General features: G+C 35.8%; 1 long non-coding RNA gene across 1 annotated transcript in view; it reads right to left on the bottom strand.

The window, feature by feature from the left end:
- Positions 1-3,377, bottom strand: part of LOC111737135 — a 54,414-nt gene extending 51,037 nt beyond the window's left edge. Inside the window, exon 1 of the long non-coding RNA XR_002779357.1 lies at positions 3,300-3,377. This is a non-coding gene — a long non-coding RNA (uncharacterized LOC111737135). The remainder of the gene's footprint in view (positions 1-3,299) is intronic.
- Positions 3,378-6,251: the final 2,874 nt, after the last annotated feature.

The following is a 6,251-nucleotide window of genomic DNA, read 5'->3' as shown; positions in this document are numbered from 1 at the left end:
GAACACAGTTCTGAGGGGTCTTTCTATGGCATCAAATTTGGATACTATTATATCTTTCCTTCTCCCTCTCAGAAATAATGTCTTTATAGAGCATCTCTAATATCTGGCCCTTCCTTATAATTCTTGACCTGGTCTGATAGATCCAAGAGTCACAAAACCATTTCTATAACATTTTCTTCATAAATCCTATACAAGAAAACCTACCTTAGGACTTATTCACTTTATTGGCACTTTAGTAAAAATGTCATTTTTAATATCCTGTCGTGTATTTTCAGTTGTTTAGGATCACAAGTGATTCTGCAGTGAATCTTTTTGTACATATATCATTTCATACATGTTCAAGATGCTACATAAATCTGAGAAGTGGTATTAATGTCTAAAGGTTCCCCATTTTGACTCTGGATAGATATTGCTAAATTGATGTTTTCCCAGGTTTATACTCTTATCCACACTCATACACCAGTTTATACTCTCAGAAGGAAACAACTGAAGGAGACTGTTTTCCTCTACCGCCCTAACCAGATATGATGTTCACCTTTTGAGCTTTGCCTATTAATGATAAAATATATTTCATTGCATTTTTTTTCCTGATTAGAAATAGAAGTATTATGATTATGGACTATTTATAATTATAGGTGTTTCCTATGTGTTTTTATGTTTTAGAATGTAAACTATTTTGGCAATTTTCAACTGACTTTTAAGAAATCAAGTAGTATGAAGTCAAAGTGGCTGAAACTAATTTTGAGAATTTTCCCAAAGCGAAGAATCATGAAAAGAGAATATGAGGCAATAGACTATTGAAATTTTCTGAGTCTTTTAAATTTTGCTTTGACCATTTATAGTTTGAAGAATAATAATCATGAAGACGTTATTATGACTCTAGTACTATCTCTTTTTCTCTTAGGGCAGGGTACAGAAACAGAGGCTCCATTCCAAGAAAAGCAGAGGAAGTCTCTCTTTAGTTGGGGCTCAATTTGATAAGGGCAGAGTTAATATTACATGATCTTGAATCAAGAAGGAATATTCTTAAGGACGCTGGCATATAAGCAATCAATAAAATGTACGGAAAATTCTGAACTACAAGTTTTCTATCAGATTTTATATTTAATAGTAAGAACAAATGGCAAATAGATGACCAAACTATTTAGGCCTATTTGCAATCTAAAAATATTAGAAGTCTATTTATATCAAAATGATATTGATGCCTACTTACAAAACCTTAAATTTTGTGTTCTTTTTTAAGTTGGGTAAAATGACTATAATGCTCTTTGTTATTTCAGATGAACATTGACATTCAGTGCCCTTTAGTGTGGGATCTTATACAATTCAAGTTCTATATTGAGCATATAATTTATGTCCAATGACACGCTCTCTTGAACGGTTGAAGGAAAAAGAAAAGACTCCTTTTGCTCCTTCCCTATGAAAAATATAGGGCCAGGAAATGAGAATGCAGACTTTAGGTAGTGTGATCTATTTAGAGAAACTTGTTTCTGACTCATCCAAATAAATAAAGTTTGAGAACACTATTTAATTGTCATTAATGTTGGGTCAAAAAAACAGCCCGAGGATAAAATAATTTACCAGGTTTGAATAAAAACCTTTGTTGTTTTCAAGGTTCTTGCCTAACCAGCAAATAATCATTTTGCTAGGATGACTTTCTCCGCCTCTCACTGAATGAGCACTGCCTCCCAAAACGGCTCAGATAGTTCTCACTTTGCACAGCTGTGCAGGGCTGTGCAAGTGACCAAACTAGCTGAGACCACACAATGTGACCTTAATAATTTATGGGAAAATCACAATCATTCCATGACTTTTAAGAATGTTTGTCAGAACTTTAAAAACTCTCTTACTATATAGTTTGTAAATGTATAGAAAAATGTAAAAGAGGTAAAAATGATAGTACATTATAATTTAAAATATTAGAACCATCGAGAATTGTATTCCTTCATATTTTCATCAAGAGTAGTTGGAACAATGCTCGCCTTCTCTTTGTCACTCTATAACTTCAGATATAAAAAGAATATTTTTCCTGATTTGGCATATCGTCATAATGCTTTCTAGGTTTTCGTTGGCTTCAAACATTTTAGCCTTTGTGCTTTCGATATTGTGAAATATCTCTAAGAGTTCTTTTAATGCGAAGGAGTTACTTTCTCTAGGACAGCTTTATTTTTTTATCACAACCACCTTCCCAATTTATGTAAATAAATTCGCTTTCACTAAGTTCCTCTGGCTGCATATCTACAGTCTCTCAAATGGACCCATGTCAACATCCCCATGGTCTGCTATTTCTTCTATAGCTCCATTTATGTTCCTTCGACTTGCTATCACCTGTCATCTCTTCATTGTACTTTCATCTTTGTTGGCCAATTTGCTCTGATGATTACCCATTTGTGTCAAACGTCATGTGGGTCTATCACTGAGAGACAAGGAAGCAACATGAGTACATGCTTTGCTGTCTGTGTCTAGACTGAATAGCAGATATAGTAACCAATCACCAACAATTTTAAAAAGAAGTGACATGATTCACAGCAGGCTTCTGACAGTGATTATAAGCTGAAGAGCTAGCAGGAAGTTTGCACTATATGCACTTATTCAGTTAATATGACATGGTAACTAAAATTTGCATGTTGGTGTTGGAGGACAGGTATTAACTAAACCATAGTAACTGAAATTCATGCATACGGGAACTATGCAAAAACTGACTTACTATAAATAGAAATGATGTATTTACTTTGTTATTCATAAGGTCTGCTTTTTGGAAACAATTAAATAGCTCCTTTTTCCTAGATGTAGTTTAAGAATATGGGAGAAAGAAAGTGGATAAAACACTAGGATCTGATGAGAGATGTAAATATCTTCATCTTATTTTATCAGATAACTTATATAATATTTACTATGCCAGACATTTTTTCTAAAAGTTAAAAACATTATCCCTTTCAATCATTTTAACAACAATGAGCCTAGTTACCATTATTTTTCTCTCTTAAAGAAGAGAAAATAGGAACAAAGAAGATAAGGGACTTGTCTAAGGTTAAACAGGTTGTGAATGGCAGAGTAAGATTCAAACCCAAGCACTCTCAAAGGCTGCGCTGTCAACCGCTGTACAATGCTGCCTGTGTCATCAGCTTGTGTTGCTAATTCTGCAAAGTAACACATTAATAGGCCATTGCTCTTCCTAGTAGAGTTAGGTCTATCTCACTTATTGCTGTAGTTAATGATACAAAATTCATTACATAAAGCGGTCATTATTTATGACAGGGATTACTAAATCTTCACAAAATTTAGGAGAGAGATTGTACCTTTCTTTCAGAGGCAACATCAAGGTCTGAATTGACTAGTTCAGAGGTTCAGAAAGCTGAAGTTCTCATCACGATGCTCTACATGAAGGTAGAAAAAATAACACCAGGGATCATAAAATTAATAAATTATTTGCTCCATTTCAACCCAGATTACAAGGATCTCTTTAGGGAAATATTCAAGCCAACCCTACTGAAACTTAAATGGCATAAATTTTACTTTGCTTTGCAGACAACTGTCCATCCCTCTAACCACTAACCCTGGAAAATTATAAAAGTAAATTTTAGTGAACCTGACAAACACATTAAAAAGAAAAATAACTATTAGGTAGACACAAGCGATAGAGCACTGCAAATTCAAAAATATTATCCCCTTTCTCTTGTTAAATGTCTGTTTGGAGAATACTAGTAATCAGATAACTTAGTCTGCTTCATTGGAATTGTGGTTAAAGATTAAATTGGTTATTTATTTTTAAATCTTCTTGTGTTTCATTGCTACTTCCTGAATGTCTGTGTGGTGCCTAGCAACTGCCAACCATCCAGTTCCCAGTGCTATCCTTTTCTCTCTTTGGTAAATAAAAAGAGAAAATCAAAAGGTTATGCACGCTGTTACTAGAAATAATTTATTTCATAAAACAATGTGAATGACCTAGGATAAGCCATTCACGAATATAAGATCACAAAGCAGAGCATAGTAGAGGGTCTCTATCTCATGGAGTCTTTCTTTTCGATTCTCAAGTCCAGTTCCATTAGTTATAAAAACATCTTTATACATATCCGATAGATCTTGGTTCCTGAATAATTTCACTTTAAAGGAAGGAAAAAGGAGAAGATCGATACTGAAGAAAAATTAGAGAAATTGTGTGTAGGTGGTGGGTAGCACAGTAAATAGCGTATGAACTAGAGACAAGAGATAGATCTGCGTTTCTGACGAGTGAATTAACCAGTGTAGGCATCAGTTTCCATTAAGATGAGAGAACCAAGCTATATGATTTCCAATTAATTCAGAAATTAGTAATACCCTAAGAGGTAGATTATAAAGAGAATTTGAAAAAAAGGATAATCGAGCTATGTGATCTCTAAATTCACTTTAGGTTCAAAATTTGAGTAATTCTACAAAAGAACTTCATTTCAAGGTCATCTAATAAACTGTAACTTTCATTAGCTCATGCCACTCAATGCTGAAATATCTCCACTGGCTTCCTATTTCTCTTAGAATAAGATACAAATTCTTTATCATGGCCTAGAAAGCCCTGAGTGATCTCTCTCCACTGTCTTCTCTCTATTCACATCACTCTCTGCCTAGATGCCTGGTTCACTTATTCACACTTGCTAAGCTCATGTCTGTTCAAGGCTTTGGCTCCTCCTCTTCCTTAAACATCCTTTGTTCCAAATCCAAGCTTATCAAGGCTGCCGCCTTCTCGTCCTTCATGTCTTAGCTCATATGTCACCTCCTACTTCTCAGAGAGGCATTTCTTATCCAGTGGACTGAAGGGAGCTTTTCTTCAGTTAATCTCTATCACCTACCCTGTTTTAATTTTTTTCTGTAGCGCTTAGCATGACTTGCAATTAGATCTTATTACTTTCTCTTTTACCTGCTTTCTTTTATACAAGAGCATAAGCTCTATGAGGATGGGGATCTTAGCTGTCTTATTCTCCCTTATGTCCCCTTGAACAGTGCCTGGCAAACAGTAAGCACTAAATAAATATTTCGAGGATAAATGAATGATCACATATCACTCACTGATATACCATTAGTGCTGAAGCACAATGCTTGACATGTGATAGGCATTCAGTAAGTATTTTCTTAAAGTAATTTAATGAGTGAACTTGATCACTTGCTTATAAAGGTGTCAGTATGAATTATTATGTCCTGTATTAGTTTCCTATTACCACTGTAACAAATTACCACAAACTTTGTGGCTTAAAACAACACAGTTATTGTTTTATTGTTCCGGTGGTCAGAGGTCTCAGACAGTCTCATGGACTAACACCAAGGTATTGGCAGGCTGCATTCATTCTGGAGATTTTAGGGGAGAATCTTGAATTTTCTAGCGTGTAGACGCTGCCTGCATTCCCTGGCTCATGGCTCTTTTCCATCTTCAAAGCCAGCAGTGGCCAGCTGAGTCTAATAACACCCTACATCGCTCTGACACTGACTCTCCTGCTTCCCTCTTTCGCTTATATGGACCCCCGTGATTCTATGGGGCCTACCTGGATAATCCAGAATAGTTTTATCTAAATATCCTTCATTTATTCACATCAGCAAAGTCCCTTTTGCCATGTTACATAATATATTCACAGATTCCAGGGATTAGAAGGTGGCATCTTTGGTGGGGGGGACATTATTCTGCCTGCCACGTTGTCATGTGGTATGATTCTGGAGAAAAACGAAACCACCCTTATTTTGGGTAATCCCATGGAAACCTCTTCTCTTCTCTTTCAAACGTACTACATGGTCACATTCTGGAGAGGAATTCCCCATAAGTAGTCTTAACTCTCATTTTCCCATCTCAGGGCTGTGGCCTGAGGGTGTGAGTAATGCTAGTTTGTATAAACTAAGCAAAGGGTTTGACTACTACCTCCTATGCATGTAACTAGTTTAAAAATAAGCAGACATTAATATCTCTGGACAAGCTAAAAATCTATTTCTGTTACTGGTAGAAGATAATTATAAGAAGAAAAAAAACACATTCCATTCCCACCAAAATAAGGACACCACCACTGTAGGAAGATAAAATTTAGTGAGCACCAAGCTGATTTCATCCTTGTTAGAAGGATCTTTCTTAAGTCTGGGAGATGGCGGGGAGGGGGAAGAGGGGCAGGATGATGGATCCCAAAACCTGCTTTGAGCTATGGCAATTCTTTTCACTTGCCTAGGGTAAGTCAGCCTATACAATAGAGCCAACTCAGGGGCCAAATACATTAACTTGCCATCAATATATTCTCTCTACC

The sequence above is a fragment of the Pteropus vampyrus genome, unplaced genomic scaffold (genome assembly GCF_000151845.1).
Source record: "Pteropus vampyrus isolate Shadow unplaced genomic scaffold, Pvam_2.0 Scaffold24, whole genome shotgun sequence".
Lineage (NCBI taxonomy): Eukaryota > Metazoa > Chordata > Mammalia > Chiroptera > Pteropodidae > Pteropus > Pteropus vampyrus.
This window is presented reverse-complemented; position numbering and strand designations above follow the sequence as displayed.